The sequence below is a fragment of the Hemiscyllium ocellatum genome, chromosome 1 (genome assembly GCF_020745735.1).
Source record: "Hemiscyllium ocellatum isolate sHemOce1 chromosome 1, sHemOce1.pat.X.cur, whole genome shotgun sequence".
Classification (NCBI taxonomy): Eukaryota; Metazoa; Chordata; class Chondrichthyes; order Orectolobiformes; family Hemiscylliidae; genus Hemiscyllium; species Hemiscyllium ocellatum.
In genome coordinates, this window is record NC_083401.1 from 157,347,120 (window position 1) to 157,372,949 (window position 25,830).

The window sequence follows — 25,830 nt, forward strand, 5'->3', positions numbered from 1 at the left end:
GCAGCAATGCTAACCACTGAGCCACCATGCCGCCCAGTGGAGGACACGAATAGCATTCCAGTAATTCACAAGGAGACAAAGGTAGGTGAGGATCTGGAAACAATCATTATCACAAAAGAGGTAGTGTAGGGCAAGCTTATGGAGCTAGAGGCTGACAAGTCTCCTGGACTTGATGGAATGCATCCCAGGGTATGAAAAGAGATAGCGGAAGAAATAGCAGAGGTACTTGTGTAATTTTCCAAACTTCACAGGAGTCTGGGGCAGTTCCAGCAGACTGGAAAATAGCAAATACAACGCCAAAAGATGGTAGACAAAACATCGGGGATTATAGACCAGTCAGGTTAACTTCTGTAGTGGGGAAAATGCTTGAATCTATTATCAAGGAAGGAACAGCAAGACATCTAGATAGAAATTGTCCTGTTAGGCAGATGCAGCGTGGATTCATGAAAGGCAGGTCATGCTTAACTAATCTACTGGAAATCTATGAAAACATTCTATGAAAGCACTGTGGACAGAGGGGACCCAGTAGATGTGGTGTATTTAGGTTTCCAAAAGGCATTCAGCAAGGTGCCACACAAAAGGCTGCTGCATAAGATAAAGATGCATGGCATTATGGGTAATGTATTAGCTTGGATAGAGGATTGGCATTGAGGATGTTGGCCTATCAGGAAAGACCGAATAGACTGGGATTACATTCATTGGAATTGAGAAGAATGGAGGAGGGGAAGATTTATAGTAACATATAAAGTTATGAAGGGAATAGATAAGATAGAAGTAGAGACAATGCTTCCACGGATGGTGAAACTAGGACAAGAAACTAGGACTAGGCATAACCTCAAAGTTAGTGGGAGCAGATTCAGGACTGAGTGGAGGAGGACTGTGAATCTGTGAAAATTCCTACCCAATGAAGTAGTTGAGGCTTCCTCGTTGAATGTTTTTAAAGCTAAGATAGATAATTTTTTGAACAGTAAAGGAATTAAGGGTTATGGTGAGTGGGCGGGTAAGTGGAGCTGAGTCCATGAAAAGATCAGCCATGGTCATATAGAATGGCGGAGTGGGCTCGATGGGCCGGATGGCCTACTCCTGCTTCTGTTTCTTATGTTCTTATATTCTTATGTAAATCAGATTTCTTGCATTGAAACACCTCCAGTATTCAGGGTGAAGGATACCCATGCTCAGCCGTTCATGGGAAAGCACAGTCGTAGGCCTCAAGGCTTGGTGAAATGGGGTTAGTACAATGAAGGCTGACTGGGCCTATTGGCCTGCCCAATCAGAGCAGCCTCACTAGCTTATTAAGAGAAACTAAACTGAGGCAAGCAAGCATGTTTAATTTAAGAACGGGATGGACTTAAATGGAACAGTAACCAAAGTGGAGCTTAAAAGGGGCTTCAACAAAAATTGGTTCACACAAATGTGGGCTGGGACAAAGGAAAGGGAAGGAAGGAAAAGAAACTTAAAGGATGTGGTTGTCAGGAGCATGGGAAGGCCCCAGAGGAAGGGGCACAGCAAACTGAGATTGAAAAGTGAGATTCAAGGACATGGAGACAATACAGACAATGAAGGATGGGAGCTGGATATTTTGGGGGTAGATGTAAAATAGGATTATTCGATGTGCTGGGGATGGAGATTGAACTGTTGAGCTGAATGGTTGTTTGGGGTCGAAGGGCAAGGCTGAGCATTAGCATTGTTACGACACGGCGGTGAGCCCTCCTGTTAATTCAGCCAAACGCCCAGAAACAGCTCACCTCGCCTCGTAATCTGCTAAAGTATGAATGACAGAGAACTCCCAAATTCCACTATTCAAAGAAAAATATCAGTTTGTTCTTTAACTCTAAAAGTGAACATTAAACAACTACTATTTACAATTCTAAGCCCCCCTTTTTCTTAACTATTTGTTATCTACATCCCACTCTATAACAATGTACTATTCTGATAAAAACCCATATTAAAATTGCATCAACTTAATTTCAAAACCAGACAGTAGCTGTTGTCATTAGTGTCTGTCATCTTCTGGCTATAGATCTCCCTGGGTCATCTTTGGTTTTTTACAACAAAGATGTTTCATACGATAAAGTTACTTTTGATAGAGAGTGTGTTGCTGGCAGTTACTCTGACGATGGCAGTTGGTCTCACTCTCTAACTGTCAAAATGTCTGCTTCTTTATACCCCCAGCATCCGATTGTCTCGTTGGTTTGATGTTGGCAAAATAATAAATTCAAAATCAATTGTTTTTTTTAGTATCCTGGGGCATAATTTAATCTGATTGGTTCATTTCGAATGGTTGTCAAAACAGCAACCAGAACTCAGGTATTTGTTTCACAGCCAAATGTCACATATTTTCAATTTTCCAGTACGCTCTATGACTGCTAGTCAGTGACAAGACAGGTGTCTGCAAGCTTCCAGGGTAAGGCAGCATTCTCTCTCTCTTAAAGATACAGTACACTCCTTCAACTTCATAACAGCATCTTTAAGAAGTGGATATTTGGAAAAGAGCAACAAAGTTGAAATAGTACAAGGGTCAATGTTGAGACAGGAAGATCAAGAAAGACAGAGGGGAAGGGGGAAAACAATAAGTCCATGCACAGTATAGGGAGATGTTGCACTCAAAGGGTAAGTGTTAGAATTAGAATCCTTACAGTGTGGAAACAGGCCCTTTGCCCAAACAAGTTCATACTGACCCTCCAAAGTGTATCCTACCCAGACTCATTACCCTACCCTATATTTTTCCCTCTGACTAAAGTACCTAATCCACACATCCCTGAACACTATGGGCAATTTAGCATGGCCAATTCACCTGACCGACACATCTTTGGACTGTGGGAGGAAACCAGAGCACCCAGAGGAAACCCACACAGACACGGGTAGAATGTGCAAACTCCACACAGACAGTCACCTAAGGCTGAAATCCAACCCAGGTCCCTGGCACCGTGAGGTAACAGTGCTAACCACTGAGCCACCATGCACCCCGTGTTGAATGGGGATTTAAAAAGTAGCATACAACCACCATCTTTCCAAAACTTGAATTGCAAAAAAGCGATTCTAAACATGTGGAGTACAGCAAATATGGGGCCCAGGTTTGTTTGCACATGGTAACACAAATCCCCAAATGGAACAATCAAAACCAAAACTCAAAATATAGCTTGTCTGAGCATTATAGTAATGACTTTGCATTGAACTGAAACTGTCAGCACACATCAGAAATTGTAAAAGCTACTCCGTTAATCTCCTTCACCTTGTCCAGTCAATGATTAACTGTTCACACCAAAGAAAGCTAAACTTCAGCAGCAGTGATAATGCTTGTGCCAGCAAGCTGTGGTTAATGCCCAGTCAGCTCTGCAGAATCAATCAGGGACCCCTGTATATCGAAGTTATTGTCCTCAAGATGAAACTATTTTACAGTCTGATTCTTCCAATGTGTAAGGGTGGCATTGCAGAGGGTGATAAAGAGCAAATAGATTCACAGTGTACTCTTTGGCACATGTAGGGCCATTGCCTCTACTTCTCAGGATGAACACTTCAGTGCTTGCTAGACAGGGTATCCAGAACAGTTACTGTTTGGTGCACACTACACAGCATGGATCAACCATGGAATAAACATGGGATAAAAATGTACATGAGGGATTGATGGACCAGCCACGTTTCTCCTCAGATGAAGAAGAAGTAGAGTCTCTGAGAGATGCGAAGGGAGATTGTGTGAGTACCAAGGAAGCAAGTACAATAGTGAGAGGTAAGGCTGACAGATGTGTGATAAGCTGATATCACTTAGAATTGAGAACAAATGCCCTTGCTTTAACATTTGTGTACACCCAGAAGTTATAGCTATAGCGACACTGAAATATTACTGCCCTTAAGGGAATGCTTGTTTCACAGCTGTGAAATATTGTGAAACTCTACTTGTTCGTCATGCATTTTACATTACATTGCTCCCTTTACACCAGTAAACTCTATTCCAGTTTATTGGTCAGATCATCAGCATGAGGTTCTCCAGGCTGACATGAAAGCTGCACATGGATGTTGCAGAACTTACTTTACGGAGGTCATTCACTTGTCAAAGAAATGTAGAGGGTCTGCGTGATGCTGACTGACTCCCGAGACACAACCATAAAGTTTATGCTCCTGCTTCTCAGAGGTTAGAATCCTCCCAGGTGACAGCTAAGAACCTCAGAGCTTTTCACAATACTGCACTAGCGGCATGAAGGTCATCAGGGCACCTCAAGGTAGTCCACACTGAAATAATAAAGTAAAAGTCTTAATAAACTGAATGAGATAAATGGTATGAAAGTATAAGTATTGTGTTTGTTTCCAGTATAGATCGAGATCGAAGGTTTACACAGATGCACTCAAAGTGACTTCTATATTATTTAATCTTTCTTTTCCTTGATATATCTCATGGTACACCTCGGCGGCAGCAGGTGAGCTTGTGGAAGTTGCTAATTGCTGTACCAACTCCCCTCAGATGTTTTTGGATGCAATAATCTGGTGCCCTGCACAGGTCTCCTGCATTGTGCGGGTATACAGTTTCTTGGCCTGAGCTGATGCTGTTGTTTGGGTCATCAGTGGAGGGACTCATAATATCAGACAGAATGTGGGCAGACTTCTTTCCCTTTGGTCTGCACATGATCTCTTGTACCTCAGAGAATGATTTGAAAGGGTCCACACAGAGGGTGGTTCATATCTGGACAGAACTGTTAGACGAAGTGGGAGATGCAGGTCCAGGTACAACGGTTAAAAGACATTTGGACAGGTTCAAGAAAAAGTTGAGAAGGAAATGGGACAAATGCTGGCAAATGGAACTAGTTTTGTTTGGGGAACTTGGTCAGCTTGAAAGAGTTGGAATGTAGAGAGATGTCTGACTCTATCCCCAGCCTGTTGCTTTCCTAGTCTCCCTGCTGAAGAGGACAATCTCACATTTGTTGTATCCTGAAAGAACTCTAAGAAATTTGCCAAATATGATTTTCCTTTCACAAGACCATGGTGACTCTGCCTGATTATTTGATAATTTCTTTCTGCTATTACCTCCTTAATAATGTATTTCAACACTACCTCGATTAGAGATATTAGTCTTTATTTTTTGTGGATGTGGAGTTGCACTGATAATAAAAGATAAAATCAATATATCCATAAGGGAGACCTTGGTTCTGCAGGTGGGAATGGGTACTAAGTTAGGCTGGGTAAGGCTATTGTACTGGGAATTTGTAATCGTTTTAGTATCCTGGTTGAGGTGAGATCTTGGAGCGCTGGAGAGTATGGATCTGTGGTTCTATGAGTAAAGAGATTGAGTGGTAAGTTTGATGCTTGTGTGATCAATTCTGTATTGTGGGTATCATTCAGACAATTGGATGTACAAATCTTTGCTTTCTTCATTTAAATTAAGCCAAGAAGTTGGTTAAGAGAGGTCAGTCAAACTGAGTACAATCGTATCTGGATTAGGAGAATTCAGTCTCTGTGGGTCAATAATAAAATTAGAACAAAATTAAATTGAAAGGTACGACATGGTGAATTTGTTTTCCATTGATACTGAACAAGGATATTATCCTGTTCAGTTCTAAAATAGTGTTCAAGAAAATTAGTTCAAGAATTTTACTCTTTTGCCTGTGTCATATCTATTCTATTCAAGTTTGAATATTGGTATTGGTTCAAGTGTCACATTTTGAATTCACTTACATACTCCAAGTTCTTCTATTTTTCATTATACTTTGGTGCTTTTCAAAGTTTTTATAATTTTCTGGGTGATCACTAATCTTTCAGCAATGCTTATCTTTTTCTCAATTTAATACAATGCATAATTTTTTTCATTAGTTACGGCTTTGTTGTGAGCTGTGATGACTATGAGTTGTCTCCTTATGTAGTTCCTATTACTGTTCAATGGTTTTACCACTTTATACAATGCTGGTTTCATTGACTGATAACTGCTTGTATTTAAATTTAAGACAATAATTTCTGTGCTAAATTCCTTCCCCTCAAGCTGAATATAAAATTTCTTCAAATTATGATCTTTCTTATCCAGAGGATCCTTTATTATGAGATTATTAGTTAATCCCCTCTCGTTGCCTATTATCAGTTGTAAAGTAATCTGTTCTGAAGAAGGGTTACTGGATTCGAAATGCTAACTGTTTTCTCTCCACAGATCCTGCCAGACCTGCTGAGTTTCTCCAGTGCTTTCTAACTTTGCATGTTTGGAATAATCTACTCTCTAGGTGTTTCCAGGATTTATTGTTCTGAGAAAATATTCCAAACATCGTCTACAAATACAATCTATTTTTGCTAATTTGGTTTGCCCAACTTAGACGAAGATCAAAATCTTCCATATTATTTCAGTACCTTTCTCACAAGCACCATTATGTTTTCATTCACACTCTGTTCTACGGTATAGTTACCCTCAGAGGGACTAGAAACCACTCCCATGAATTGCATTCTGGGTTTCCATTCTACCTTTAGTTTAAGAATAAAACGCACTGCAGATGCTAGAAATCGGAAACAAAAAAATAAATTGCTGGAGAAACTCAGCAGGTCAGGCAGCATCCGTGGGGATCTCCACATTTTTATTTCTCTCCACTGGTGCTGTCAGACCTGCTGAGTTTCTCCAGTGATTTCTGATTTTGCTACTTTTCTTTAGATTCCTTCCTTAATTTCAACACATTCACATTTTGGTCAGTTCATCTATCCACAACTATATAAGAAGAACTAGCAGAATCTTATTTTACACCATCAGGTTCATTCCTCTTGTTAGCCAATAAAACAATTGTTGATTGGCAATTATACTGAAGCATCATACTGCCTCATTCCAGTCTAGTGAATCCAAGGTTCAAAAGCAGTACACTGTGAATTCATTCTGAACAAACCTATTCCATTCCCAGCCATGTAATGTGGTTCCTAAATGGGCAATAGTACATCAATATATTCATACTTTATAATATTTTTCTGTAATATTATGGCACTGTACCTTTTGGAATATTAAACCAAATATTATTTCTACCCTGCCAGGCATTCTCCAAATTGGCTGAGTGTGCTTTAAGCCAGTTGGCAACCTCAGACCAGACTGGCATGGCCTGGTGTCGAGTCTTGTATTGCTGGTCCTGAGGAAACAGGAAGTCCCACGCTGGCAGCACCCTGTCCAAGAGAACTTCCAAGAGCTTGTGTGCCAAGCAGGATGACAATTTCATAAGGACTGCTATGTCTGGGGCAAAGCTCAGCAATCACTAAGCTTATTCCGGGCTGCCAGTTGTCTGGGTGCATAATGGGCTTTGAAAGATAATGTTTGCACATGCTGATGAATTCTAGGATATCTGCTGAGTGGCAAGTTATCCTAAGAATGGTGCATGGTAAGATGGGGAGAGACTAGTTCCGAGAGTTGCCAAAGGGGCAGGGTAGGTAATTAATGAGGCGAAGTTAGTAAGATAGGGCAAGAAAGTTCACTATGTCTCAGAGCGATAAACGCACCAAAAAACGCAATGCATCTTGAACTTAACCAATAGAACATTAAATTCAGCCCAGAGAGTTTGGACGGAACGTGTGATAGAAAGTTTCTCCAAGCACCAAGGCTTTGATCAGAGATAGGAAATGTCTACCTACCAGGGGAGTTCTAGTGAAAGCCAGGATGTCAATGTAATCAATCATAATAACATTACAAATGGCAAAGGCCTTGATCACAAGTTAGCCAGCCAACATAGTCCAAAGAGGTGGTGATGAATGGGACAAGTGTGAGGTTAACCTCTTGTCCATATGCTGTTGATAATGAAATATAAGGCTGTTGTGTTATTGCAACAGTTGCTACAATTGGTCCTAGGACAATGACAACCAAGGGAAAGATGTAGGCTTGTTCAAGGGGGTCTCAAGGGGGTATCGAAGTTTGTGTTTGTGTTGGGAGTGAAAGGATACTGAGTACTATAGGACACAATCCCTCTTGACCAAAGCTAAATCTACATCCCTTACATTTGTTTTTCTCTTCTTCCCCATTAACTACCCTTTTGTCTTCCGCAACAGCTCTCTGTTATTGTCAAAAGTATTTTTAAAAAAATTCCAATGTCTTTCAGTTCTGAAGAACCATTTTCGTCGTCAAACTCTAAAATGCTGCAAGAACTGCTGAGTTCCTCCAGCATTCTGTATGTTTGTTACAAAAGAAGATTAATTTAGGTTAATTTGGGGTGGGGGGGGGGGGGAGGAAGCGAGATAAAAAAAAGGTACAGCCAGGTGAGGGGAAGAGACAATAAGAGAACATTAAAGATCAAGAGAGGTGAGAATAGAAAAGGAAAATAGAAACATGACAAAATTAAATGTAGAGCAGCAGCCAATATGTGCATGCAAATAATCGATTGGTGAAACAATGGAAAAGAGTTTAAAGCAAGTTTTGAGGAGATTTGTAGCTCAGGTTGATTTTTGGGATGTAGGTTTGCTCACTGAGCTGGAAGGTTCGCTTTCAGATGTTTCGTCACCATACTAGGTAACACCTTCAGTGAGCCTCTGAACGAAGCTTTGTGCAGAGACACACTGAAGAGGTTACCTAGTATGGTGACGAAACATCTGAAAATGAACCTTCCAGCTCAGCGAGCAAAACTACATCCAGAAGAGTTTAAAGTTGAAGTCTGAGAAGCAGAGGTTGTGGAGTGGGGAAATACATTTGGAATGAAATCAGCAAGGATCCAGCTTGTGTGAGACAATGATCAAATCTGACACAATGATAGAATATAGATAGATTGAGGAGCCAGAGTCGAGAGTGTGTTGCTGGAAAAGCACAGCAGGTCAGGCAGCATCCGAGGAGCAGGAGAATCGACATTTTGGGCATAAGCCCTTCATCAGGAATGAGGCTTGTGGGTTGGGGCTGAGAGATAACTAGGACGGGGTGAGGCTGGGGGGAGGTAACTGGGAAAGTGATAGGTGGATGAAGGTGAGGGAGAAGGTCAGAGGGGGGAGTGATCAACAGGTCGGGAGGGTGCTGCCAAGATGGAGGCTTGGGAGTTGGATAATGTGAGGGGAGGGGAAATGAGGAAGCTGTTGAAATCCACTTGAATGTTTCGGATTTATAGTATGTACTCGGTATCCTGTTCAGGTCCAAACTGGGTTGGTCTAAATGTGGTCCTGAGTCCATTGAAGGTTTCGGATTTGTAGTGTGTACTGGGTATCCTGTTCAGGTTGGAGATTTCAGATTTTTCCAGCATCTGCAGTCCTCACTTTCTCCTAGACTAATGAGCATTACATGCACAGCATCAGATGAATTGCGAGTCTTTATTTCTTGATTGGTCTCAAGAAGGTTGACCAGAAGGAAGAAGAAGTTGATCCCAGACTCCAGTAAAAGTGGATTCAGACTTAAAGTTTTGATGGTGTACAGGAATGGACACTAAATAGTACTAAACTGAGGAGCCATGGGAAAGAAATCATGGAATCATGAAAATTAAGGAACTGGGGAGGTGAGGTATAAACCTCAACATGTGACAGGAAAGTAGGCCAGGGAACCACAAATGAGGTTTGGGAGCAAGTGAGATTTAGAGTTTAATAAGAAAATCCAATACCGTCTCGTCAAGGGTGATGACGTCCTGAAGACAGTATAACAATCAAAGCTCAATGTTACAGGAAGCAATTAGATCACAGCAAAATAAAGACAATTTTAGTTCTATAGAGCTGTGCGTGAACCTATCATAACCTGTTGATTACAGAATCAGTATAACTATTCTATTGTGTTTTAACACTTTTCCTTAGTTTCCCTCATTCCTTTAAAAAATCCTGCATTCTTTCCTTATATTGATGTCTCATTGAAAATCAAGAACTCATCACACAGTAAATGTCAAGTGTGAAGTATGATTCATCACTCAGTGGGATAGTTTATCTGCCCTCGAATCTGTCCAATCCTTACATACTGTCAGTTTCAACCTTACAAGGCAGTATTTCCACTTCAGTCAGACATAAACATTTAAACAGTTTACTCAACAGGTACATTTAGTATATTAGTACCATCACCCCGTACAAAAAAAACTCTCACTGAAGTCAATACTCTTTGATGTTGTGAAACGTACTTCTCCTATGAAGGTCCTAATTCTCCACCACAAATGTTTCCAGGATTGTTAGTAACACAGTTTAGCCATCATACACTATGCTCTTCAGCTTGAAACATACACAACCATTTTAAAGGAGAAAGCTTAATCATTCTGCTCAGTCTTGTATCGTTTAAGAGGAGATAATATGAACATTTTAATATGTTGTAAGGACTGCCTTTTTTTGGACTGTGGACTTAAAAATGGGAAACAGATATTTCTCTAACGCAAAGGGCTGTGGAAGAAGTTGTAGTAGTTATTAAAAAAAAGTCACCTGAACTCATTGTCCCATGCACAATCACAAAGTTTAGCAGATGATAAAAACTAAGGCCGGTAGTGAGGGTGACACAAAGTGTCTACGGGGTGATTTAGGCAAGTTAAGTGAACGGGCAGAAACCTGGCAGATAGAATATATTTGGGGAAAATGTGAGATTATTTTGGCAGAAAGAATAGAAGAGCTGAGTATTATTTAAATAGAGAAAAAGTGCAGAAAACTACAGCACAAGAGGGATACAAGGATTCTCATGCATGAATCACAAAAAGCTGGCGTCCAAACTTAGGGTAAAATAGGGAATGTAAACAAATTGTTGCACTTAATTACAAAGGGAATAAAGCATAAAAGTTTAGCCTTGCTAAAACTATACACAATCCTAATCAGGCCACGGCTGGAATACTGTGAACAGTTTAATTCCCCTTATCAAAGAAAAGATATATTGGCATTGGAGGCAGTCCAGAGAAATTTCACCAGATTGATTCAGGTTACGGACAAATTTTGTTTTGAGGATCTACAGATTTGGGAAAATTCGTATAAGGGATGAATGGATGCAAATGTCTATTTTATTATCAATATGTCATATATCTTGTGATGAATTGCATTTTTGAATGGTGTTTCATTTCTCCTAACGGTGGAGGCATGCAAAGACCACTTTTCCTTTGAAGTGTGGATTTAAAATAGAAAAAGAAACCAGAAAACTTTAAGCCAAGGACACTGGAGGAAGCTGTTAGCATTGTAAACAAAAGGGAGTTTCCAGAATTCATTTTGTGTATTGTCTCCAATGTTGCTTTGTTCAATCAGTGAGCAAGGATACTACACATTTCCACTTTGTGCATGTGTGTCCAGGGGCAGTTTGCCCAGTGATAGACTTTGGTCTGGCTCATCAACCAGAACCACTTCTGGTGCGGGTGTGTTCAGGAGTACTCAACATAGTAGCAAAATATTGATTGGTTCCGGGGCAAATAGCTTTGTTTTAACTAACACAGCAGAACTCATCCAGCCAGTGAATGAGAAGATCTCTCTCTCTCTCTCTCTCTCTCTCTCTCTTTCTCTTCCTTTGTCCTTTTGTGAGTGGAGAAGTAAGAGAAAATCCTAAGTGGCTAGCTGCTCTGTCTTTGTAAATCCCCTTCTTGAAAGGTAAAAGGGAAAACTCGCCTTCAGAGACAATATGCCCATTGTTGCTTTGCAATTTTAGGGAGCCTTTCAATACAGTGCCAGGTTTCTCATTGAGACACACAGAATTGGAGCATAGATGTTCGTAAAATGAGGGGCCCTGTTTAAGTTGAGAAGGGGTTGGAGAGAATGCATTCTGAACTATTTCAGTATCATTGAGCATGCTGAGTTCCTCATAGTCAAACTTATGTCTTGCTCATATGTTTCCTCTAAATTCTTTCACTTGGGCATATGCTGTTTGTATTTCAGTGATCTGCTCTCAGCGAAACTGTTTTCATGTCAAGAAACTATGTCAATATTCAATCTATCAGGTGACATACCAATCAGGGCTGGAAAGGCTTAGCTGTATTGTAAACCAGCAGACTGTCAGTGTTTCTAGAAACAGCATGTAAAGACTTTAACAATTCAATCATATGGATCTGCATATAGGTAGCTTTCATGCTGCTGATTAATGTATTACATTTTAGAATATGACTAAATTGATCCATAATTATATAAAAATAAGGGACAGATGGCAGAAACCAGCTCAAATACCAAACAGAATCTTAATACAATCATGAAATATTAAATGTGACTAAGTGCATTGTACACAAGGAATAGAAATTCCTTTCTGTTCAAAGGAAATGACATTTTAATTCATATTTTAAAATGTGAGATTATTCCAACAACACAGCATATTGAATTTGTAAAAAAAAATCAATACTGCAGCTTGACAGCAACATGGATGCCAATTGAATACAACAGTTAAAATTGCATGATAGTTTTTTGTGAAACACAATGACATAATGTTGAAGTTGTTGGTCAGAAATTGAACTGAATTGTGACAAATGGCTTGAGACTACTTTTTAAAAATATAAACACAGCTTCAGACTTCATCCAAGTGTATATGACCACCATCAATGTGAAGCGAAATGTTTCAAAATGATTTTCTTCTCTATAGAAAAAGCTGGCCTGTGTTCAGTGTCATCATTGCCAGCTCTACATCATATCCATTCAGTAACATAGAGATGACAACCTTGGAAACTAAACTTGTATATCAATATTATGAAAATTAGTTTGTTAATGTTTAGTGTGAGATGCATTCACATTGTCATGACTCGTGGGGTATTGGACTGAAAATTAAGCATCGATGTTCTCACGGTTGTCACAAATATGAAAAGATTTAATCAAACCATCCAAAATCCCCAATTTACCTGAGTATTATATCCCGAGTTAAAAGGAAATATCCATCAGATTACTGCACTTAAGAAGAAAGCAGCTAATCATTGCAAACAGATTGTGTTTAATTGATGACATAGAAACAGGAATCGCTAGCTTCTCTGCTGGTCACTTGTTACTTTTTTTTGGATGGACACAACACTGTCTAAGATTTGCCCTTTTAGTGTCTGCAGAGGAGTTTTTTCTTAACCCTTCTTCCTTTCAGGGAGAGGATTCTCATTCAGGATGAATTTTACACTCCACTTCCCATTGGTTTGAAACATGGAGGTTCATAAGATGCACTCATCCCACTGGAATTTCACCCACAGCTTTAGTTCACGGCTGCTGTCCGACAAGGGAAAGATCCTCACTTAGAGAAAAAAGGTAGATCTCACACCTTAACACTCCTTCCCATGTTAAATTACACCTTCTCAGCCATTGATATAACAAGGAAGTTCTCCTTATACTCCACCTACCTGATGATTTGTCTGAGAGCAGGGACAGAGGAATCAAAATACTCCATAAAACTGTGCCCTTTGTGTGGATTTCTCACCTTTATATTTCCTTTCAATATCATCATGCTCATGGCCCAGATGCATGACACCATGACAAAACTAGAAACACTTCTGTACAGATCGCTGAGGCACTGTAATGTTAAAGACAAAGTCAGCATGAGTCTGTGAGTTCACCCTCTGAAAACTCAGCACCGCTGAGAAATTGTCTTTGGTGACTGTCACTGTGTACAGCTGCAAGCAGAGTGACTTTCCCAAGTAATCGTTTCCAAAGTAGTTTATGATAAGGCCACTGCAGGCTTCACAATCCGATAGTGGGTACTTAAGAACATTTTGACAGTGGGAGCTATGGTTCAAGCAACCTGCCTTTACAGCTGCTTAAGTCACATAAATTGCACCACGTTAGCTTAACATTATTTGAGATTGGGTTAATAACAAGCTATAGCAGGGTTAAGCTTCTGTTCTTTATACACATAATTGTAATGCAGAATTTAAGCACACAGAATGGACTGACTGATCCTTTATTCCATCAATATTGTTGCAAGTTGCAGTACAAAGAGCCTGGTTTCTATTATGTCTTTATTAAACTGGCTTATGGTGAAAACCGCCACTCAGTGCCTCATCATAGATGTCACAAGACCACAGCAAGCTCTGAGTGATATTTTATGTCGATCCCAAACAGACACCAAACCTTTAAATATGTATGTAAGAAGACTTATTTTAAAGAAACGAATACTTTTTCAGAACAGACAACTGCTGTTTGATATTACCAAACACAGAAAATCCTTTGAGAGGTCAGTGAATTGTCAATGTTGTGGACTTGCTCACAAAGCGATTGGAGTCAATTTTCTCTTGAGTTCAGCCAGATTCATAATCTTAAAACTTTTTCTCTTATCTCTTGTCCTCGGTCTGCACAAACTGGGGTAGGTACCTAAAACTAGCTGGGGTGTAACTTAGAAATAAAGTTGAGACCCAGTGCATTCAGTCTTGCATACACTCATCCTTGACCACATGAGCTAGATAACTTACTGACCAGGTCACCAATGATATCATTAACTTGTTTGGACTCTTCAGATTTTAGGGAATTCCACATTTCCCAGTAGTGGTCCTGGATCCCCATTAGCTAGATACCTGTTCCAACTCCTGTCACCTAGTCTCTGACCTTTGATCACAAAGTCATGTTTAACCTTGGAGGAAATGGATTGATAGGGATCGTTGGAGAGATATTGATTATTTGCAGGAATGCTTTAGGAGGATGGAGAATGGTGACATTTTCATGTGCATCTGACATAGATCCACTGTTGAAATGTTTGAGAACCTGACTTTAAGAACGCTGATGTTACAGGCAACAGTGCAATTAGCAAGTGGTGTAATGTGCTCACTATCTACTAATTTGACGGTTCCATCCTCCACCCTAAAATTCTTTGAAGAAGGATGGAGCTCTCTGCATTATTAATGTTTCAGGTTTCTGACCTTTCATCAAAATAGTTAACACTGTTTCACTCATCCTCCATGTTGGCAGAACTTTCAAAATTTTCCAGCATTTCCTGTTTTATTACTATCAGAGATATTGCCCATTGCAGACTGACTCCTGCGTTATTTCTTGACTTCTAATCTCAAATCATTTCTCCCCTCAGTTGGCCATATTGTGATTTATCTGCTCTTTCTCTCTGCATGAGTCTCTCACACTGTGCCTGAAAATGCGTGATGCCGCTGAGTCAGTGGAAGTGGAGCACAGCAGTTGCCTGCTGGCTTCCTTCCCGAGTCTATCAGAGTTCCTGGATCTGATGCATGGTGTGAACTATCGTCAGTGGCCAGACTTTAACTGCTTTCTAAGTGTCTGCCAAATTTCTTGGAGCTGGATATAGATGCGATGGGCTGAGGCAAAGGACATTTAGCTATGAGGCAGTTTAGACCCATTGTTTATTTTCCGATCCTAATTAAATCTACTTTTGCCAAGCGCCATCATTGACAGAGCCATAGAGTCCTACAGCACGGAGACAGGCCCTTTGGCTCAAACTGGTCCATGCCGACCAAAATGTCCATCCAGGCTAACCCTATTTCCCTGCACCTTGCCCAGAGCCTTCTAATCCCTTCCTATCCATGTATTTGTCCAAATGCCTTTTAAATGTTGTTAATGTACCCGCCTCAAACACTTATGCTGGCAGCTCATTCCATATGGTTCCACCCTCTGTGTAAAAACGTTGCCCCTCAGGTTCCATTTTATTCTTTCCCCTCTAACCTTAAACTGATTTAGGCATCTGGATGGATATTTGAAAAGAAACGGTTTGGAGGGATATGAGCCGGGTGCTGGCAAGTGGGACTAGATTGGGTTGGGATATCTGATCGGCATGGACGGGTTGGACCGAAGGGTCTGTTTCCATGCTGTACATCTCTATGACTCTATGATGCCCTCTAGTCCATGATTTCCCACCCCTGGGAAAAAGACTGAGTGCCTCTTCCCACCCTATCTCCTGCAAAAATGCCATCCTGTATTCCCAATTTCTCCGCCTCTGCTGTATCTGCTCCCAGGGGGAACAGTTCCACCACAGAACACACCAGATGGCCTCCTTCTTTAGATACAGCAATTTCCCTGTATCTAATTGCTGTAGATTACCAGCATTTCTCCTCAACTTTGTTCTAAATAGCCTACCCCTTATTTTTAAACTGTGTCCTCTGGTTCGGCACTCACCCATCAGCGGAAACATGCTTCCTGCCTCCAGAGAGTCCAATCCTTTAATAATCTTATATATCTCAATCAGATCCCCCCTTAGCCTTCTAAACTCAAGTGTACAGAAGCCCAGTTGCTCCAATCTTTCAACATATGATAGTCCCGCATTCCGGGAACTGACCTCATGAACCTACGCTGCACTGCCTCAATAGCCAGAATGTCCTTCCTCAAATTTGGAGACCAAAGCTACACTTTATGACTCTATGACTATGACTCTATGACAATGTTCCAGGTGTGGTCTCACCAGGGCCTGTACAGCTGCAGAAGGACCTCTTTGCTTCTATACTCAATTCCTCTTGTTGTGAAGGCTAGCATGCCATTAGCTTTCTTCACTGCCTGCTGTACCTGCATGCTTGCTTTCAATGACTGATGTACAAGAACACCTTTACCTAACTTGACTCCATTTAGATAGTAATCTGCATTCCTGTTCTTGCCACCAAAGTGGATAACCATACATTTATCCACATTAAACTGTATCTGCCACGCATCCATCCACTCACCTAGCCCTATCCAGGTCCCCCTGTATTCTCCTAACATCTTCCTCACATTTCACCCTGCCACCCAGCTTTCTGTCACCAGCAAATTTGCTGGTATTACTTTTAATACCTTCATCTATATCATTAATGTACATTGTAAAAAGCTGTGGTCCCAGCACTGATCCCTGCGGCACACCACTGGTCATCGCCTGCCATTCCGAATTAATCTTTGCATTTTCTCAGCCAGCCAATTTTCAATCCAACTCAGTATTTTGCCCCTAATACCATGTGCCCTAATTTTGCTCACTAACCTCCTATGTGGGACTTTATCAAAGGCTTTCTGACAGTCCAGGTATACTACATCCATTGGCTCTCCCTTGTCCATCTTTATAGTTACATCCTCAAAAAATTCCAGAAATTAGTCAAGCATGATTTCCCCTTCATAAATCCATGCTGACTCTGACCTGTTACTGCTATCCAGATGTGTCGTAATTTCGTCCTTTATAATTGACTCCAGCATCTTTCCCACCACTGAGGTTAGACTAACTGGTCTATAATTCTATTTTCTCTCTCCTTCCTTTCTTAAAACGTGGGACAACATTAGCCACCCTCCGATCTGCAGGAACTGATCCTGAATCTGTAGAACATTGCAGAATGACTACCAATGTGTCCACGATTTCTACAGCCACCTCCTTAAGTCCTCTGGAATGCAGACCATCAGGTCCCGGGGACTTATCAGCGTTCAGACCTAACAGTCTCTCCAACACCAATTCCTGCCAATATTAATTCCCTTCAGTTCATCCATTACCCTAGGTCCTTCAGCCACTATTACATCTGGGAGATTGCTCGTGTCTTCCCCACTGAAGACAGATCCAAAGTACCTATTCAACTCTTCTGCCATTTCTTTGTTCCCCATAATAAATTCACCCGTTTCTGTCTTCAAGGGCCCAATTTTAATCTTAACAATTTTTTTTTCTGTTCACACACCTAAAAAAGCTTTTACTATCCTCCTTTATATTTTTGGCCAGTTTGCCTTCGTATCTCATTTTTCTCTCCACATATTGCCTTTTTAGTTATCCTCTGTTGCTCTTTAAAAGTTTCCCAGTCCTCCGGCTTCCCACTCATCTTTGCTATGTTATACTTCTTCTCTTTTATCTTTATATAGTCCTTAACTTCCCTTGTCAGCCACAGCCACCCCTGATTCCCCTAAGGATCATTCTTCCTCTTTGGAATGAACTGATCCTACACCTTCTGCATTATACCCAGAAATACCTGCTCCACTGTCATCCCTGCTAGGGTATGAACCATTGAACATTGGCCAGCTCCTCCCTCATAGCTCCATAGTTCCCTTGGTTCAACTATAATACTGACACATGTGACTCTTCATCGTCCCTCTCAAATTGCAGATTAAAACTTATCATATTATGGTCACTACCTCCTAATGGCTCCTTTACTTCAAGGGCACTGATCAAATCCGGTTTGTTGCACAACACCAGATCCAGAATTGCCTTCTCCCTGGAAGACTCCAGCACAAGCTGTTCTAAGAATCTATCTCAGAGGCACTCCCCAAACTCCCTTTCTTGGGGTTCAGTCCCATCCTGATTCTCCCGGTCTACCTGCATGTTGAAATCCCCATAACAACTGTAGTAATACCTTTGCAACAGGCCAATTTCAACTCCTTATTTTAACTACACCCTGTATCCAGACTACTGTCTGGGGTCCTGTATATAACTCCCATTACGTTCTTTCTACCCTTGGAATTTCTCAGCTCTATCCACACTGACTCTACATCTCCTGATTCTATATCCCCCCTTGCAAGGGGCTGAATATCATTCCTCACCAATAGGGCCACCCCATCCCCTCTGCCCATCAGTCTGTCCTTTTGATAGCACGTATAGCCTTGAATATTCATTTCCTAGGCCCTGTCCACTTGAAGCCACGTCTCAGTTATCCCATAACATCATACCTGCAAATTTCCAACTGAGCCTCAAGCTCATCCACCTTATTTTTCATGCTTCATGCATTCATATATAATATTCTTAACTTGTTACTTCCCTCACCCTTCCTATCAACCTCTATTTCACTTGACCATATTGTATGATCCCTTCTTGAGTTTTCTGCTGCGTTGATTCTGTTGTCTTTCTCTTATTCTCACTTTCCCTTTAACTTCCTTCTTGAATTTCCCCCACTACTTCCGCCTTCCCCTCTACTTAGTTTAAACATACCTGTGTTGCAGTGCAAACCTGCCTGCCAGAATGATGGTTCCCCCACCTATTAAGATGCAACCTGTCCCTCTTCTATAATTTATCCTTATCGCAAAACATTCCCCAGTGATCCAAGGATTTAAATCCTTGCTGCAATTGGTGGAATACACTGCCTGAAAGTGTAATGGAGTCAGGTTCAATTGAGGCACTCTAAAAGATATTAGTCAGTTGTTTGAAATAGAACAATGTGAAAGGTTTCAGGGAAAAGGCAGCAGAATGGTGTGAGGTATAGAGGGGATTCCTGGTGAAGGCTATTCCTGATGAAGGGCTTTTGCCCGAAACGTCGATTTTCCTGCTCCTCGGATGCTGCCACTCGAATCTAGACTCTGGTTTCCAGCATCTGCAGTCCTTGTTTTTACCTAATGATACATGGTGCAATTCTTATTTGAAGGATTGAAGGACACAATGGGCTGAATGGCCTCCTTCTGCAATGTAATAATTCTGTGATTCAGCCATTGGAATCTTCACAGCTCCAACAAAAATGAAAACGTTGTGTCTGGAACTAAAGAGTTTTCGAGTAAAGGCTGAAAAATAACAAGCACCTCAATTTTAATCTCCTGTTTAGAACAGGACATATATTTGACCAGTGATGCTGGTGGTAGCAATAGAGGTGGATGGATTGGTCGCTGTCTTTTAAAAGTCTATTGATTCTGAAAATGTTCCTGTTGCCTAGAAAGTAGCAAATGTAATCTCACTACCTAAGAACTGTGTGAGAATAAAGGAGTACACACCCAGTGATTGGGAGTAATAGATGAGTGTGGATGGAGAATTGGTAAACTGACAAAAGGTGGGCAGTCAGAATAAACGGGCAATGTTCATGTTTCCAAGCTGATATTAGTGTGGCACCTCAGGGATGTGTTCCAGGGCCACAGTTGCTCACAATTCATGTAAATGACTGAATGGATGTCGGGACAAATTGTGTTATTTCCAAATCTGCTGATCACACCCAAGTGGTTTGGAATGTGAACTGTGAGAAAAATGCAAAGGGACTCTAAGCAGACTTGGGGACAGATGAAGAGGCACTGCGGAAATTCACCAAGTGTCCTTAGACAGCACCTTGATAATCCATTCCTGTCTGGAAGAAGAAGGGAAACAGATACATGGGAATACCACCACTTGCAGTTTCCCCTCCAAGCCATTTACCATCCTGACTTTGCCGATTCTTCACTACTGCTGGGTCAAAATCCTGGAATTTCCTCCATAACAGCATTGTGGGTCAACTGCAGCACATGGGCTGCAGCTGATCAGCAAGGTAGTTCACCACCCACCTTCTCAATGTCCGCGAGGGATGGGCAATGAATGCTAGCCAGTCAGTGATGGCTACACGCCATCAGTGAATAAAAAAGAAGTGCATAAAGTCACAGTAGAAAACTGCTTCATTTATTCAACCTGACCCTCGGCATGGTTTTGAGCAATCTAGCCTAGCCCATTGAGACTCTCGGCTCAAGCAGACATGGTCTCATTGCCATTGCAACATCAGGGTCTGGTGAAAGCAAAATATGGTGGATGCTGGAAATCTGAAACAAACAGAGAATGCTGCACGTGTGGCAGGGTCTCTGAAGAGAGAAAAAGAATAAATGTACTAATCTGTTATGCATCTTAGAGTCATAGAGACGCACAGCATGGAAATAGAGCTTTCACTGCAACCGGTCCATGCCGACCAGATATCCCAACCCAATCTAGTCCCACCTCTCAGCACCTGGCCCATATCCCTCCAAACCCTTCCTATTCATATACCCATCCATTTGCCTTTCAAATGTTGCAATTGTACCAGCCTCCACCACTTCCTCTGGCAGCCCATTCCACGCACGTACCACCCTCTGTGTGACAACGTTGCTCCTTAGGGGTCTTTTACATCTTTCTCCTCTCATCCTAAACCTATGCCCTCTAGTTTTGAACTCCCCCACCACAGGGAAAAGACCTTATCTATTTACCCTATCCATGCCCCTCATGATTTCATAAACCTCTATAAGTTCACCCTCAGCCTCCAACACTCCAGAGAAAACAGCCCCAGCCTGTTCAATCTCTCCCCACAGCTCAAATCCCCCAACCCTGGCAACATCCTTGTAAATCTTTTCTGAACCCTTTCAAGTTTCACAACATCTTTCCGATAGGAGGGAGACTAGAATTGCTCGCAATATTCCAACAGTGGCCTAACCAATGTCCTGTACAGCCGCAACATGACCTCCCAACTCCTGTACTCAATACTCTGACCAATAAAGAAAAGCATACCAAACACCATATTTACTGTCTTCTTCAGAACTGAAAGAGATTGTAAAATGTCGTTTATTTATACTTTTGTACATCAGGGACTGATGTTGCATTTCAGATGTTTCTGGCATTTTTCCCAAAAAGCATCTGCGTATCTTGTTTTAACTCACCAGGATTGCAAGTCATTAATGCCCAGAAGAGGGGAGGGAAGATATTACAGACCAGTTAGCTTAAAATCTGCCACAGCAAAAATACTAGAATCTTTCATTAATGAGAGTTTAATGGAACATTTCGAAATCTCAGTGCAACCAGGCAGAGCCAAAATAGCTCTGTGAAATGTAAACCTCGTTCGACTAAACTAGTTGAGGTTTGTTTTTAGGACATAACAAACAATGTGGACAAAAGGGATCCTGTGGATATACGGTACTTATATTTCCAGGAGGTGTTGGATTGGCTACTGCAACAAAGGACAGTATGGTGGCTCAATGGTTAGCACTGCTGCCTCATAGCGCCAGGGACCTGGGTTCAATTCCAGCCTCGGGCGACTGTCTGTGTGGTGTTTGTACATTCTCCCTGTGTCTGTGTGGGTTTGCTCCAAAGATGTGCAGGTTGGGTGAATTGGTCATGCTAAATTTCCCATAGGGATGTTAAGGTTAGGTGCATTAGGGCAAATATAGGGTAGGGTAGGGGTCTGGGGGGATACTTTTCAGAGGGTCGGTGTGGACTTGCTGGGCTGAAGGGCTGGTTTCCATCTGTAGGGATTCTAATTCTTCTAAAAGGTTTCTACACAAAATAATGGTATTGGGAGTAACATTTCTATTGTCTGTAGAAAATTGGGTGACTGAAAGGAAACACCAAATAGGCTTAAATGAATTATTTTGAACTGGCACAATGCAACAAATGGAATGCCCTGGTACGAGTGCCTCACATTTAATCTGAATGGCTGTGTGATTTTTGTATCCTTATTTAAGAAAGGATTTGAATAGTGTCATCGAGTCATAGATGTGTACGGCATGGAAACAGAACATTCGATCCAACCCGTCCATGTCGACCAGATATCCCAACCCAATCTAGTCCCACCTGCCAGCACCCGGCCCATATCCCTCCAAACCCTTCCTATTCATATATCCATCCAGATGCCTTTTAAATGCTGCAATTGTACCAGCCTCCACCACTTCCTCTGGTAGCTCATTCCATCCAAGTACCAATCTTTGTGTAAAAGATTTGCCCCTTAGGTCTCTTTTATATCTTTCCCCTCTCACCCTAAACTATGCCCTCTAGTTCTGGACTCCCCCACCCCTGGGAAGAGTCTGTGTCTATTTATCCTATCCATGCTGCTCATGATTTTATAAACTTCTGTAAGGTCACCTCTCAGCCTCCGACACTCCAGCCTGTTAAGCCTCTCCCTGTAGTTCAAATCCTCCAACCCTGGCGACATCCTTGTAAATCTTTTCTGAACCCTTTCAAGTTTCACAACATCTTTCCAAGGGAAGGTTACCAGAATTGCACACAATATTCCAACAGTGGCCTAACCAATGTCCTACACAGCTGCAACATGACCTCACAACTCCTGTACTCAATACTCTGACCAATAAAAGAAAGCATACCAAATGCCTTCTTCACTATCCTATCTAGCTGCGACTCCACTTTCAAGTAACAATGAACCTACACCCCAAGGTCTCTTTGTTCACCAACACTCTCTAGGACCTTACCATTAAGTGTATAAGTCCTGTTAAAATTTTCTTTCCCAAAATTCAGCACCTTGCATTTATCTGAATTAAACTCCATCTGCCACTTCTATGTCCATTGGCCCATCTGGTCCAGATCCTGTTGTAATCTGAGGTAACCCTCTTCGCAGTCCACTACACCTCCAATTTTGGTGTCATCTGCAAACTTACTAACTGTGCCTCTTATGCTCGCATCCAAATCATTTATGTAAATGGCATAAAGTAGAGGACCCAGCGCCGATCCTTGTGGCACTTCACTGGTCACTGGCCTCTGTCTGAAAAACAACCCTCCACCACCACCCTCTGTCTTCTACCTTTGAGCCAGTTCTGTATCCAAATGGCTAGTTCTCCCTGTATTCCATGAGATCTAACCTTGCTAATCAGTCTCCCATGGGGAACCTTGTGGAACGCCTTATTGAATTCCATATAGATCACAACTACCGTTCTGCCCTCATCAAAGCTCTTTGTTACTTTTTCAAAATTCTTCAAGACATGATTTCCCACACACAAAACCATGTTGACCATCCTTAATCAGTCCTTGCCTTTCCAAATACAGGTACATCCTGTCTATCGGGATTCCCTCCAACAACTTGCCCACCACCGAGGTCAGGCTCACTGGTCTGTGGTGCCCTGGCTTTTCCTTTCCACCTTTCAGGTGACAAAAAGGCAATACCTTATCGTTGTGGTTTAGCAAATAGCTATTTGGAATAGGCAAGAGGAAATGTGACATGGTTTGAAGCAGCAGTAAATCCTGGAAAACCTACACTTCGACAAGAAGAAAATTGTCACCTTCAAATTTCTCAGTTCACTTTTCTCTGATACACCTCAACAAGCCCGTCAATCCTGCTATATCTTTCCATGCCTTCAGCTCTCCACAATACAAATCATCATCTTTTATAATCATGCTACTCCTGTAGTTTAACCTTATGGACAGCTTCAGCGCTGTCACCAAATGCAACCTATTGCATTTGCTATAGTTTGGTGGATAAGTGATGTAATACTGGGATCAGCCAGAACAGGAGAGGCCCTATGGTTAAGCCCCTCAGCTTTGCTGAAGATTTAGCTGAAGCAGCAGTGAAGTTGCTATTTAAAAATTGAATGCGAACAGACTTCCGTAATCGAGCAGTTTCCTTTCACAATTTTCGCATAATCTGCCTTAGATAAAAGAAGAAATATGACCATGATCGTTACTGAGCCTATCATGAGGCATATAGAAGGATTGTAATAAACTGGACTTATTTCTGGAGTTGTTATTGCATCCAATCTATACAAACCACCATTTCGGCCCAGCTCCAATTTAAAAACAAAATGTCAGACGATGTGGGCATCACTGGCCAGGCCAATATGTATTGTTCATACCTAATTGTACAGAGGGCAGTTAAAACTCAACCACATTGCAGGAGCTGTGCAGGCACATTTGGTGTAGAGCAGATAAAGATGGCAGGTTTACTTCTTTAAAGGGTATTAGTGAATTATGTAGTATTTTAGAACAATCACCAGTGATTACACGGCCATCATTAGGTCAGATTTCTACTGAATTAAAGACTCCCCAATTGCCACTGTCACAAAACTAGTCCCTTTTTTCCTAAAGTTGTTCCTTGGCTCAAAAAAACTCTGCCCTTGATTTTCTTTTGCGTAGGACAATAAGCCAGGCCAGGCTTCGGTTAGTCTAGTTTGGTACAGAGACGAAAAGGGTTTTGAGAGGTCTTTTGTTTATATGTAAACAGATGAGACTTCAGACCAAAGTGACCTGTATAAAGAGAGGGGCGTGGTCAGCTCTCTAGCTGAGCTGAGCAGTTTCAGTTCAGTCTTGAGCTGGTTGGACGTTCAACAGGGAGCTGTGTGGAAACTCTCTCTCTCTTTTCTGCCCTCCAACTTCAGCCTGTAAGCATGTGCTCCATTTCTACTGGTTTTTAAAGGGAGTTTGCTTACTGGGACCGTTGTGTATATTCGGAACAGCATAATTAAGTCTAGTTGGATAGGCTGAGTTCTGTAGGAGGTTTTTTTATTGTTCTTTGCATTTCATTCTTTTATTTTGTGAATATATTTTTGTCTGTTTTAAAATCTAGTAGTCAACCTAGCTAACTTAATCCAGGTAACTTTCACTGTACACTCACCAAAACAAATTGCAAAGTTATGGTCTGGAGCTGTCTGCTTCAGAATGTTTTGAGTGGTCTGGCCTAGTCCATAACACCACAGGCCACATATCCACAGAATATGAAGAATCACAGAGAATGCTGGCGAAACTCAACAGGTCTTGCAGCAGCAGTGGAGAGAGAAACAGAATTTTGAGTCTGGTATGACTCCAGACTTGATACACTCTCCACTCTTTGTTTTAGATTTCCAGCTGACACAGGGCATGCTGACCTGGGGCACACAGACACAAGATGGCCGCTGAGCCATAAATTGGTCATTTGGCACACAAGATGGCCACTGAGCCATAGGTTGGGTACTTGGCACAAGATGGCCGCTGAGCCATTACATGGAAAAGTACAGCAAAATCATGCACAGATACTGCCTGAGGCTAACAGGATACCAGCACAATCTAAAACTGTTTGTTTTAGATTTCCAGTATCCACCGTACTTAGCCTGCCCAGAACCAGGATTCCGGATTACTATTTCTGGGGCATCACCACTATGCTACCACCCCCTCCATTCACATATAGTTAATAAATAAAAATTGCTTCGAAAAAGCAAGGAAGGCGTTTTTAGTATACCCATGATTTTCCTCCTAAATTGGTTGTCGCAGAGGCTTGGAGAAATTTCTTCAATTCTTAGACAATCATCAATCTCTACGCAAGGCAGCATTGGACCAGTTTGGGTGCTAGATCATTGTGCAGATCCTGACATGGACAAAAAAGGAGGAAACAGCAGTGTCTTATTTAGCGAATGGTAACCAGAGGGGGAGTAAAACTGGGCCATTGGAAAATTGGTTTAAGTTCCAAAACCTTGAAAAGGCTGCTGGGCCAAGAAATTGGATCTGAAGCAAAAATAAATATAAAAATTGAAATCAGGACAGGAAAAGTGGAGATTGCAAATCTACGGAATGAAGTAACAAGCCAGGCAACACGGCTTTGATTTAAAACTGATAACTGAGAAAAACTGAAAGGAGACAACCTGTGAAGGAGAATGTCTGAGGCTAAACACCTCAGTTGAAGGCTTGAATCCCGGAGGATGCGAAAAAGAAAAAAACTTAACAGAAGACTGTGCAGGATAATTATATCAGTATGGACATAAATG